The sequence below is a fragment of the Lepisma saccharinum genome, chromosome 1, assembly GCF_977018435.1.
Source record: "Lepisma saccharinum chromosome 1, izLepSacc3.1, whole genome shotgun sequence".
Classification (NCBI taxonomy): domain Eukaryota; kingdom Metazoa; phylum Arthropoda; class Insecta; order Zygentoma; family Lepismatidae; genus Lepisma; species Lepisma saccharinum.
This window is the reverse complement of record NC_139229.1, coordinates 4,752,744-4,766,641: the sequence shown is the minus strand read 5'-3', so window position 1 is coordinate 4,766,641 and position 13,898 is coordinate 4,752,744. Positions and strand designations below refer to the sequence as shown.

General features: G+C 39.0%; 1 long non-coding RNA gene across 1 annotated transcript in view; it reads left to right on the top strand.

The window, feature by feature from the left end:
• LOC145997040 (uncharacterized) overlaps window positions 1–11,769 on the top strand; it is a 64,834-nt gene extending 53,065 nt beyond the window's left edge. Inside the window, exons 2-3 of the long non-coding RNA XR_014442875.1 lie at window positions 10,870–11,093; window positions 11,613–11,769. This is a non-coding gene — a long non-coding RNA (uncharacterized LOC145997040). The remainder of the gene's footprint in view (window positions 1–10,869; window positions 11,094–11,612) is intronic.
• Window positions 11,770–13,898: the final 2,129 nt, after the last annotated feature.

Here is a 13,898-nt window from a genome sequence, read left to right as displayed (position 1 = left end):
AGCGAATGTGTTATCTCTTTCTTTAAATTTCTAATTCAATATTCAAATTAAAAATATTAATAGTTTACCTCACGTGCTGAGATTAAAACAATCAGCCCATGTTGTCCTAGTTTATGATGGGAGTAGATTTGGCCATTTTCAGAGGCGCGACCAAGAATTTTCGTCTGGGGGGCAAGTTCCAGGATAAATGTACCAATAATAATAACAATAATGGCATTATTATTATTACTACTAGTTGTAGTATCAAAGATTTGAAATATTTTTTCAACACCGTCAATTTCACATTAACTAATAATGGAAAACAGGCAAACAAACTGTATTTTTGAATGGCAGAAAATGAATGATAAATGTATTCCGAAGATAATTATTTTTGTACATATAACATGATAACTTTCAAGTACAACATATGTTTTACACATATGCAATATGGAGTGACACAAAATAAAAAAGAACTTATGCAACATGCTAACACTAAGTTGCGCACGTATTCAATACACATATATAGAACACATAGTATTTAAGTACATTACATTACCGAAAAGAACTAAATTGCAATCGAAGCGAGCAAGAAAATTTTTAGATCTAATTTTTGCAATTTAAAACAATATTGATTTATAGGGCGCAAATACATTTAATTTCACCGGATGCCATGGCATTCTCTCTTTTACAACGTTTTTTTCATTTAGATCGTTCGGCATCCATGGCCGACTCCCGCCGCCCCCTAGCTAAGGCTCTGAACTTGTCGAGACTGAGAAAAGAAGGTTTGCGAACGAAGCGAGCAAGAGAATTTTGCGAAATGTATTTTTATTTGCATATAATTTGGAATCAAGGGGGGTAATTGCTCCCCCCCGTGCAGGTCCCCTTGGCCTTTAATGTTTGCCCTCCTTGTCCCCCTAGAATTGACTTCCGTCGAAGGTTGGGGGAAATGCCCCTCCTGTAGTTGCGCCACTGGTCCCGATGTTCATTAAGAGCTATTATTTTGAAATTAGAACAAAAAAAGGATATTTGGATACTTGTATTTTTTGTAGAAAATGTCAAAATTCAAGGTCAGACCGCCCATTTTTCAAGGAAAGTGAAACATCGGTATGCTCGGAGTGCTGTATCTTTGGAAATCAACAACATCCCAAACTTTTGTTTTGATATACTGTTAATATAAGACTGTTGCTTATATACATTCAATTGTTTTAATGCGGCATTGTTGCTTTCCATTATTATGCGGCATCAAAGAGGGTCCAAAATGCAGTTTTTTCCTGTTTTCGGCCCTTAATATCTTGGTTAAGCAATAGTACCCCAAAGATTTGTTTACTGGGCATTGAAGCTCACTATTAGAACAAGCTACCTGATATAGCACATTACTTTGATATTGATGCTGTTAGCAGATATAACCCTTTGAATACTAGAAAATTGTGAAATCCACATCTTTAGAATTAGGCCTATCTCAAAACAACATCAAGGTAAAAATACATTAAGAGGGAGGTGGAGTTTGGCGAAGGTCGCCGTGGAAAGTGCTTAAATTTAACATGGGCTTTTTTGCATTTTGTTGAATATAACGTTTTAGGACAAAAATTTGCCGGAAAACACGCAGTAGATGTGAACTTACATTATGAAACTTTGAGTACATGACACATTTATGCAATTTCAGTCCGATAAATGTGCACAAATTCCATTATTGTTTTTCAATTTCCCATAAGGAAATACGTAAATAAGCACAGAATGGTTATAGGATTTGTGGGTAGCACCAACGAAAATGGCCATTATGATGCATACTAACGTAATGCTCAATCCTTTTATGACTAAGCTAGGGAGGGCTTTTCTTTTAAAAATCACTTGCACAGCCCAAAATGATTGTTTAAAAATGTCATGTATTATCGACGGCGAAAGATACAGCCGCTTCAGCCGAATTTCATTCATCATAGTTCGACACTTGGCCACTAGATGCCTCTGTTGCAAAATTGCCCCAGGCTGACGGTGAGGGCTAATACGCGCGGGTGTTTGAATCCTCTGCACAGCTGGGTTCCGTCCCCTCGTCAGAAGGTCCCGTAGCTGTCACAGCTTGATTTATTGCCTCTTCCCAGGCAAGAAACCAAGAAAGCAGGAAGGCCATGAGTTTGTGTATGTTTGATTGTAGAGAAGCAGAGCATATTTACCATGAATTGGAACCAGTGACACAGTAACTTTATCTCGATCTTACCGCGAAGGACGTATTTAGGGGGGTACAGGTGTCCCAACGTCCCCCCGAAAGACTTACCAAGTACAAAAAAATTAAATAATGAGATCATAAAACTTCAATTAAGTAATGAAAATAAGGTGGTTGTTTAATCGCAAATTGTTTATTTCCGCAAAAATATTGGAAAGTAATACGACTTTGAATGACAGTACCAAAGAAGATTTATGCAAGAATTATTACTACTTATAATAACATGCAAAATATTACCAGGAATTTTACTTTCGTCAACTGATTCTAACATCATTTTTTCATACTCAATAAATATTATATTCTTTATCTATTTGACATTAATTTCCTTGCCAGGGCAGTTTCTATTTTTTTTAAATTTTGCCGACCTTAACTACACGTAAGCTAGATAATGAATACGTGATGTTATACTGTATCACTGTTGTTATACCGCCTTCTTACCTATTCATCTTATAAAAATATATTAATTAATTTAATATAATTATACTTATTTTAATTTAACATTATTAATATTATTATTTTGAGACATTACGTTAGGACGCCGCTCCGAAATATATATCTAGATACGTGCCTCGTGTTCGATTTGAATAAAATGTAGAAAAGGCGGGGAGGGTGGTGACGCTTCTTCTTTTTACATTTCGATAGTTTTACCTCACATATAGTACTTTGTGAGTCAACGGTGGGACGCGCGCAGGTTCGAGTCTCGTGGATGAGCGTGACAACTTTTCTCCTGATATTTCGGCCAGTCAAACTCGCGGGCCGCATGTGAGCCCCAGCATTCGTTAATGCGGCCCGCCTTGGCCCCACTTAACACTTCATGCTTGAAATTATCTATACATTTGTAGTTATCCCGTTTTTTCTTTTCTCGTGATACAAGACCAGACTCATCCAAACTTCAACACATTGACCAATTTTCCCTACACAGGTATACATTCCCTTATAGAGTAGGTGTTGTGTCAACTAAGCAAGCTGATTGACAGGTTACTTCTGAAGTACGAAAATATCTTGCCATCTGGGGGAGGGCAGCGTGCATACTTTCTGTCGCCTATGAGTCTGTTTCTTGATTTTTAAGGATTTACCTGGAAGAAAAGCCAGTTTCTGTAAAAGTTTCAGAGAACCATATCGCTGCCCAAACTTCGTGGGAGTAAGAAAAGGACTATAGAAGAGAAATGCAGATTTTTCAAGTGAAATGCTTACTTTTGTTGTGAAGTGAATACTGAAAAGCGTAGAAATTTTGTACCCTGATAAAGTAAATTCATTCAGAAATATTTCTTTATCACGAAATAAATTTGCCAACCTCTGTGGCGGAGTGGTTAGCACAACCCGTCGCGACACCAGAGGTTGCGGGTTCGAATCCTGGCCTGAGCATGGGTTTTCTTTGTATGTGTCCCTTCATCAATTTCATCATATCATTACTCATCCTCATCGTCGCCATTAGCCAAACGTTGCAGAAAAGGAACGCTAATAAAAAAAATCAGAGGAGAGGATTTATTACTTAGTCAACGAACAATTGAAAGCGAAAATTGTTCGTGTTGTTGCCTTTTCGCTCACAATATGCGAAATTACGGACGTCTGTGAGCTAGCTCGGTTTGCTCCCTTCACTCGTGGATGCGATTCTTATCTCGATATGACAGTAAAACTACTTGAATGATTCCTCCCCGTGACACAAGAGCTGATATTTTGAAGGAAGTGGAGGCCATTTTGCAAAGTTACAGTCTTCCGTTATATTAAAACTTTTTAATAAAGTTATAATTTGTCCAAAGTAAAAATACTACGTGATGAAGTTGGAAGCAGGTTTCAAGACTTCATAGGGTGCGAAGGGCAATAATCTTGTTCTGCTCTGCTCCCTTTTCTTTAAGATGGTGCGTGTGAAAGTCCTGACTTCGAATGGAACTTATTTAATTGCAGTGCAACTCGTATTGAAAAATAAATATCGCGAGGTGGGCTATCCTTGATTTTTCTTATATCTCCAATAGCAGTACCCTCGAATAAGCTATTTTGCTGTAGAAATTTTATTAATTTTGGTTGCACTTGCCTTGGTGAAAAGTTGTTTTCCATAATGAAGATTAATGAAACAGCCGAATGATCAAGAATGACTGACAAAACATTTGTTGTCTGCATTAAGAGTTTCATGCTAACAAAAAACTTATTGCAGACTTTTGAGAAGCTTGTTAAAAAAAAGAAACAGTGAAATCTGTGCGAAACGAAACTATAATTGCAAACAAACAGTTACAATTGTAACCAATTTATACTCGAAAGTAACATGTAAAATACTATAACCATGAAAAAAATATGGGGGGAGGTCTATATAATTTACATATCGATGCTGCAATAATAATCACTGGAATCCCCCCCTCCCCGACCCCATTGGGTCGAACCACTTAGTTCTGGATTTTAAGGTGTTGGGGTTCTAGATATGTGGCCCGGATAGTTTTGACATTATCGTTATGCGGCCCTACTCACGAATTGAGTTTGACATTGCTGGTCTATAGTACCTGTTGAGGAGATATATGCGTGTGTGTGTGTGTGTCATAGAACATCACTACTTCCAAACAAACTTGATGTGGCTCTTACAGAAACATCTGTTTTGGAGTGGAACGATGACGAAAAGTTTACACTGGCCTCCCCGATGGTGCAGTGGTAGCGTCGTAGCCTTGTTATCAAGGGGTTCCAGGTTCGATACCCGGTAGAGGCACATAGTGGTTCGGATTCAACTTTAAACTGTAGGTCCAGTCCCGCTTAGCCTTACTGTGCATAAAGTGGGCTTAAAACACTAAATCAATCAACCAACAAAACGGTTTACCGTTTCTTTGCAAATCTTCAATTAATGTAAAATTTAGTATAAAAACATAATTTTTGCTGACTTTCTAACTTGAGATTTAAAGACAAATTATTACTTCGAATTCTTCATTAAAAATAACAAAAGTGATATAAAATATTGGATAAAATTCTTGCCTTCGCTGAGAATCAAATTAGAGATGTACAGGTTAGGAAAGTGGAGGGAGGATTTCCTGGCGTCTTCCCCTTCAATGTGAACGGTGCCTCCTTCGTTCTACATTGCATTCAAAATTTCTTCTTAGTTTCAGATATATTTTGCATCCCCTATAGCATAATGGTAAAGGTGACAATTGTAATTTAAAATATCCTGAGTTCCCCACTTTTTCGCCCTTAGATGGCAGCTGCTGATAAGGGATGAGCCTTCCCCCCGAAATAAAATTCTGGCTACGGCCCTGCTGTTCTGCATCGTGACTGTATGGTCCGATGCATCATGGTTTGAGCTCCGTCTACGGGACGCGCGCAGGTTCGAGTCTCTTAGGGGAAACGTATCAACTTTTCTCCTGAGATTTCGGCCTGTGTATAGGGCCGGTTGCCACCCACCATCGTGAGGAGATTGGGAAGCTATGAATGAGTCACGGAAACCTACAACAAAGATTAGGGGTTCGTCGTGCTGACCGCACATAACTGGTTGGACTGGAAGTGAGGCCTACAGTCGGTAGGTGGGCTCTGGCCCTCAGGGGCTGTAGCACCACGGGTTTACTTACGTATATTGGCGTAACCAAGTGTGGGTCCACAGAGGCTCGGCCTCTCCTCGAAATTCTGTCACTTTATTTTGGCCAATTCATTGGGATTTTTTTAAGAGTACTTTGTAACACGTATAGTGCTGATCTTGAAGATCATACTATAATTAGTTGGACTGAAATTTCACTTGGCAAGCAATCAATTAACATTGGGAAAAATCACAATAGGAGAGAGCAACTAATGTGATGCAGGAACTGGTCATATGTTTCCACAGGGGATTCCCATCATCACTGAGAGTTTGTCCCCACCCTTGGCCGATTAGCCGGCCCCGTGGCGGAGTATTTATCTCATTTCGCTACGACGCCAGTGGTCCCGGGTTCGAATCCGGTCTGGGCATACGTGTCCTTCGTGAGCGTCTCTTCATCGATTACATCATATCATCATTAGCCAAGAGTGGCAGAAAGGCGAAGTAAAATAAACAAAATCAATCAATCTTGGCCGATTAAAGCTGCTGTGAACTCCAACGATGAGAACTGTGCAAAGGGACTTAATTCAGATCATAGCAAAGAAAACTACTTCATCAAAGTGTATGTTCAATATTATACTATTGTTTCCTGACATCTTTGTTACTACTGTACATTTTGTTACATTGTTTTGTCCGTCTTTCTCCTTTTCAGTTTTTCCATATGTTATTACGCATGTCCACGTTTCCCCTTTTTAAATTCCAGGTAGTTTCGCTCCTGCCCATCTCTAATAGGGACTCGATTCGTTAATAGTTGAAATAATAATTGTTACTAATTCTTGCCTTATTATTATTATTATATTGATTTTGTATAAAAAAACACCCCCTTCAAAGGAAAATACTTTCTTTCAACTGATATTCTCTACCTCCTTCTTTACTCTCAATTGATAAAATTCCAACCTCAACAAGAAAATTCAACATAATTATAGTAGCCACTGTAATCAACCAAATTTATTCAATCAAAACTTTAGTCATGAATGTTCTGTCTCTGGAGCCTGCCACTCGTCTCGCTCCATGCAAGAGTCAGCCAGCAAGCAGAGAAATGCGAATTGCTTTGCCAGTGGAGAAATTTTAGCCTCCGAAACCAGAATTAAAAGAAACAGGTGGGTGTCCTTTTCCTGGAAACCTCACAGCGGGAGTCACGCGGAGGGGAGGGTGTGGTGAAGGAAGGAAGGTTCTCTGGCCTCAGGCTTAGGACAGCCGAAAAGAATTCCTAGTCCTCTGATATGTCGCTAGGTGTCTCTGTATCGCATCGGGCCAGGAAACTACTTTCATGCCAACCTCCAGCCCACTCTTAAGTATGCCAACTTGTAGGTGAATATATGTACTAACACCAGGAAATGAAAAATACTTTGGGGCCTCGTCCCATTTTCGAGAAAATAATTTTTAAAATATTAAGAAATGTCAATGTAAAAAATTATCACACTTCCTCCCCTATCAGAAAGTGGAACAGACCTTTCTCCTCCGTTTCTTTGTTACAAATGGGACAGTCCATGTCTTGACAAGTTGTGGGACAGTTTTCATTTTCCTTTCTTTGATGGATAGCGTAGTGGTAACGTCGCCTCCTCCTATTAAAGGTGTCCCTGGTCCTGGTTTCATGCAAGGTTGAGGTACAAGTCGTTCGGGTCCCACTTTAAACTGCAGGACACCAGTCCCGATTATCCTTCCTGTGCATATAGTGGGCTTAGAAACAAAGCTGCACCAACCTCTATATACAGTGGCGTTCCAAGGACTTTCGGAAGGGAGGGGGGACCTATACATTTCTTAGTAGCCAGCCATCTTTTTCCCATCTTTTCTTGCCTTTCACATTCATCTTACTGGGCCAAAGACGGGATATGATCACCCCTCCCTTTGGGCACAACTGCGATAAGAGTATATTTGTTAAGTATATTTTGTATTATTTTACCAAAGAGAACATAACTTACTTGTGGAAGTCTGTACTTGTAACACTATGCTGTTTGTGCGAGATTCCCAAACTAAACCAATTTCAGTTAAGGCAGGCCTAGGAGCGGACCTTCGTGGTGGAGTGGTTACCACAGCACGTCACGATGCCACGGGTACCGGGTTCGAATCCCGGTCTGGGGACCATTATTCTCTGTGAATGTCGCTTCAATAATTTCATATCATCACTCATTCTCATTGTCGCGATTAGCCAAAAGTGGTAGAAAAGCGACGTAAATTAACTTAATATCAAGCAATCAATCGCATATAGACCTATAGGAAAACACAGGCTTATGATATTTCCACCATATTTAATATTATTATTGCAAATAACCAACGTGCTTTTGTTATCATCTAGGCAATTGTTTTAAAGTAATTTTAAAACAGCAGACACAAATTTTGTATTTTCGGGTACTTCACCTTGCAATCATAATGGGGTACTTTAAATGTGCTTGGTTTTCTTTTAAATGTGGTGCAAACAAGCCTTCAAAAAGTTATCAGTTCTCCCGTCAGACAGAATATGACAAACTTTGCCATAAGCGTCATTCTGGTAAGAATTAATTTGCTTTATACTCAAGTGAGTATTTGTAAGAAATTTGATTCACGACTGCCAACCACGAATTGCTTATTTAGCGTAGCAAGTTGTCTAGTTTATTGCTTGCACGTGAGATTGCAGCAGTAGGCGGAAATACATTTTGAGGTTTTGTAATACCATATGTACTCAATAGATGTCCTCGGTTGACACTTTGTAAAGAAATGGTTTTCTTTTCTTTTCTCTTTTTTTAGTCGCTTGGTTATAAAAATACTCGTGTATTTTATAATTGAATTAAGTAATAACATTATGCAAATAAGGCAAATTGTACTATTGATAGGATATTATCTGGGTTTATGTATTTAACTTGGCAAGAGTGAATGTGCATAACATCTGAGGAAGAGAGTACGGGAGAATCGAATCATTTGGAAAAAATGGACAAAAAGGAACGAAAAAAGCATCTGGAACAAGAAGAAAAAATGGACGAGTAAATTGAACGAGTTGGGAAAAATCGATGGATATCGGCTCAATCATGGACGTACGAGTTAAACTGAATATCACGAATTGAGCACGAAAGTTATCGTTTTATGATTTGATAGGAATATGGAGTCGATGGACGCTCTTTACGAAGGATAAGTGAATTTATTTTCGGCTGATGTGAATATATGATTGGTACGCGCAGTGACTATGTAACTACTTAAAATTCTTTATATTTAAGTGAATACCAGATGCTGATGTAAGGATAATTGAGAATACCACAAATCATCGCATTCTGTATTATGCTAGCATTCGTGTGCAACGGGTTATGGCCATAACATATTCGCGTAAACGCAATACCGTAAAACGTGGTCGGTAACAATAGATTCTCAAAGTAGCTACGTGGAAGGTATATCGTTGACTAGTCATTAGTGAACACTTATGAACAATAACGGTAATCTATCCATATTGTCTGTAAAAGGGTATTAAATTCTTATTCATTGGCTTATACACAGTGCAAAGGCGTAATTAGGTCAAGGTCACGTTACGTAGGTTAACATAAGATTTAGCTCTTACCAAAGTAGATGTTGAAATCTCAGCAAAATTCGTTGTTTATGTAACCAATGTCTCATTTAAAAAAACAAGTCTTACGATATTTTCATTTTGATATCCGCCTGATGTTCATTATTTTTATTAGGCATCCATATCTGTAAGAGATGCATAGAGTCGGGAAAGATTGTATCAAAGGTACACCGCTATCCTTTGAGTGCCACTAAAGTATTATCTGTCACAGATCTGTGAACTTCTAGAAAGTTTTGAGCAGTGTCACTATAATTGGTTTCAGTAAAGGCACGAGTAAAAATGTCGGTAGATGATATTTAATATATGGTCTTTGAGCAGCGTTGATTAATAATTGTGAACCTTAATATACGAATTCTTTATCATGTTTATTGGTGAATAAAGTTCCTATTGTTAATTCGCGGTGTTGCAATTTAACCCAAAGGGTACCTCAGTGTGTAGAATATATTAGTATCTTGTATACTAATGCCAGTTTCTTTCCAGAGGGGGGAAAGCCCACATCCCACTCTTCTTCCTAAGAATTGTCAGTAATAGTGGGATTATGATGATATCTAGGGGTCTACATTACAGTTAAGGAGTTAACCAGTATTAGCTAGAATTTGTGTTCACTATCTCCGAATGTTCAGTCCCATTGTAATTTCAAGGGAGCCCAGTATGGTGGCCTAGGCCTTAAGTAAAGTTCCAGTGTTATCTCTCTTGTGAATTGCCAGTGGTTTTGATCCCAGGTAGCTTACCATTTTAGAATAACCTTTCACTTTGAAAAAATAAATTTCAAAAGCATGAGATTCTGTATGGATAATCAGAGGGATTATTTGAGTTTGGTCTAACTTGCACAGTGGTTGGGGTTCAAATTTAAACTGTAGGACCACTTCCGATTAGTCTATCTGAGTATGAAACCTTAAAATTCATTCCAGAACTTGTTCAACTTCGTGATAAAAGACAGAACAGTTCGAAGTCTTTAAAAATATTAAGGCATAATAATATAGGGCTATCTAAAATCTGGCAGTCGGTAGGGGCGATCACCTTCCCCGTAGATCCGAGCCTGTCTGGATTGGACCTACAGTTTAAAATGGGAACCGAACCACTATGTGCCTCCACCGGTCTCTTAAAGTGATATTTTAAAACCATATTCAGTGATTATTTGTATGATAATTATTGCGTGGTTCTGTTTGGTCACTCGGTACGTAAGACACTGAAATGAGTTGCCAATTTTTGGACATTACATTACCTACAACGAATTCACCAAGAGAGGATCCAGATTGCGCCGTTTTGCACTAGTCAGATCTAAAGTACATTCACAGCGTGATTTCACGAAGCTCAAATTGATTTGAGCGTGCTTTGAATGCAACATAGTATATCGAGTGTCAGTGGCGGCGATTTGGGTAGGGCGAAGGAGGGCAGTTGCCCCACTTTTTGCCACTTTTGCCCCTGCACTATGCTAAACCTTATCTACCAAAGGAAAGTAAAATGTCCTTGCTCCCCCCCCCCACCCGCCTAGTTTTGAAACCCAATCGTCGCCACTGTCGAGTGTCCAATCTGACACTACGTAGTATAGTTAGACGTTAACGGATTTTCATTAATTTGGTTGCTTTTTTTTTCTTCTAGCTATGCAGATGATGATGTATTTGGTCAATTAATTTGGGCAGAGACTTCGCAAGTCGGCTGCGCCTTAGCTGAAGAATCGGTTAAGAAAGTACGCTTCCTTATCGTGTGTGACTATTTATGCGACGGCTGCTTTAAGGATCAAATCATCTACAAGTCAGGAGGATGGCCGTGCTCCGAATGTGCCGACGGTGAATTTTGTGACAATACTTACCCCAACCTATGCGGTAAGAGCTTGCCTCTGTGTTGTATCACCATCTCCCTACACTCTGTTTCAGCTATCTCTGGAGCAAGGTCGCTCATAGCGGCAGACAAAGGGGAAATCGAGTGGGCAGAGCAAAGCAGTACACGCTGCTACAAAAAGCTGGTAACCGCAGTCGCTTTTCTGCCCTCCACGCAATCCCGTTCCCTTTCACGAGTTCATTGGTGGAGCCGTCTCGAGTCACTACTTGCGCAGAGACTTGCTTTCGTTCTTTTGCTCCAGAGATTGCAGGGACAGAGTATAAGTGAAATGAATTGAACTGAATTGTTGTTTTAAGTCCACTTTATGCACAGATAGGCTAATCGGGACTGGACCTACAGTTTAAAGTGGGATCCGAACAATTATGCAATGTGCCTCCACCGCGTATCGAACCCGGGATCTCATGTTTCGCAAACCAAGCAATCAACAAGGTATTTAATATATTCATAAAACAAGACGCTAAGTATTTGTACAGCCACAAACAATAAATATATTTCAATTGCAGCGATCCCAGACATGCTGTCGACTACTGAAACGACCCCGGAACCAGAAATTTCTCCTACATGGTACATTCCAGACGCAGGCATCAAGTTCAAGGCTTATATGTGGGTGCACTTACCTGTTATTTTACTAGCTGTGTTAATCACTTGATCGTGTATGGTACTAGGCAAGAAATGCAATTTCCTTCATAGTAGAACTAGAAGCACTTTTCAATCGAAATTCGAGAATCATTTCCCAATAATTTTCTGATTGCACATCCATGTTACTTTATTACTTTGTCAATAAAAGTTTGAATCTGGAATATTCAGAAATGTTTTGATTTATTCTGTATATTTTTTATTATTATTTATTTATGGCTATTAATAATGCATTGCCAGATAGAATGAAACTATGTGAAAAACAGTGGAAACAACATAATGTCATTTGATTAACTGATTTTTTTTTAATTCGTACCAAAAATAAAATGGATTTTATACACACTTTTAAAAACTGGACTTCTTTCGTTTATTCTAAATCAAGAATTGAAATAAGGGGATTTCCAGTATGAACTAGAGGATGTTGATTGTTGTCACGTGGCAACACTGTTTCGATACATTGTTCATTAGCTGTCAGCTGTAGTTAGGTGTCAAAAGGAGGTGTGGGTGGATCTTGGCTATTTACTCTGTGTTAAAAAAATTACTTGTAAGTTTCGGACATTTCAGAGCATTCCTAGATGGGAACTACAACTTCAATCGACTCATGCAAAAGTACTCGACATTTGAAAGCAATGTTTACGTCATACAAATCGTTAGTTCCGAAAATCACGCTCAATATTTCATACCTTGACGCAAACAACTGGGTTGACGTGTTTAGAGAAAATTTTAAAAATTACAGTCAAAGCGGAAACACTTCAATCATCGCTTTTATTCATTAGTACTATCACCTATGAAGCAAAGACTTCATCAAATTAATTGAAAATCAACAGCAACATGGTAACGGCGAAGGTGTTTTGTTAATTTGTTCATCATGATACATAGGCTATACTGCGACCGAGGATGGCTGTAACGACGTCTACCTTATTTTTTGTGCCTGTCGACGCTCTGGGTGCACATTACATGGGTGATGTAAACCAACAAGAAACAAATAAACAAAAGGCAATCATTAATACCATATTTACCTTTTGTGCCAGGGTAAGTGCCATCAGCTGGAGCCGAAGAGATTGCATAGGGTAGAACAACTTACACACCACAGAGTTAGTTTACTATATATGGTATAATTTCTAGATAAGAGCACATGTATAAAACACTTACATTAATGCCCCTTTCATTCCTACATTCACTCTCTCACGCATACTTCGGCATTTCAAAAGACATCATTATTTAATACAAATTTAGTTTCGGGTGAAGTTTAGACAGTAGCATTGATTAAATCTTTTCTAATTTGACATTCACTTTTCCGTTTCCGGGAGTCTTATGTTCAGGTAGGAGCTTAAACCTGGACGAAAAACACTACTCCTTTATGCAGTTATAATTGAATGCTATTAGGTCAATCTATACATTGTTACTTTTGTGGTTAACTTGGATCACCGTTATATAATTACATCGACAATTTATAGTGTCGTACAATCTGAAGGTTAAATATACTTTGTCTAAATCAATAACTGGAAGTTGTACTCTGATCTACATGATAAAATTATCGCTGGTACGATCTAATCACCGTAATAACCAATGTAATGAGTAATTTATACGTAATTATGCGAGTTCATTGGGCGTTTAGTTACGACGGGGCGAACGAAACTTATCCATTTTCACTTTTCACATACGGCTTACCTATGCCGGATATGTTTGACGTAATCCCCTTGGAGATGCGGATACTGCTGGCGGCGTGATAAATGAGATAGCTTCTGGGCGATAAGACTTGATCTCAGCATCTTCGCGGGAGGTAAGTAGGTTAAGCGCCCCCCAGCGGGGCCTTTCGCGGTCTCTACTCCATCGTGTTTGTAAACAATCCCGGGCGAACTATACACAACACTGATCGGTCAAACACACGAGGCGGTTACTTTTACGCGGGTGGTCCGCTTGTCTATTTATCTGTTATTCAAAATGTTCGTTAAGATACCCTCTCTGTCTAAGCCTCGTTAAATCGTACTCAAACCGTGGCATCCTATCCTTCTATCTTTGCCCGTGTAATTTGAGTTCCTTGACCTATCTCCAGCGGCTCCTCGAAGGGAGGCTGCCCTTCCGCCGGACCCATTGTATCCTGCACGGTCGCTGTTTAACCTTTAATATCTCCCTTAATTCATCTCCTATCA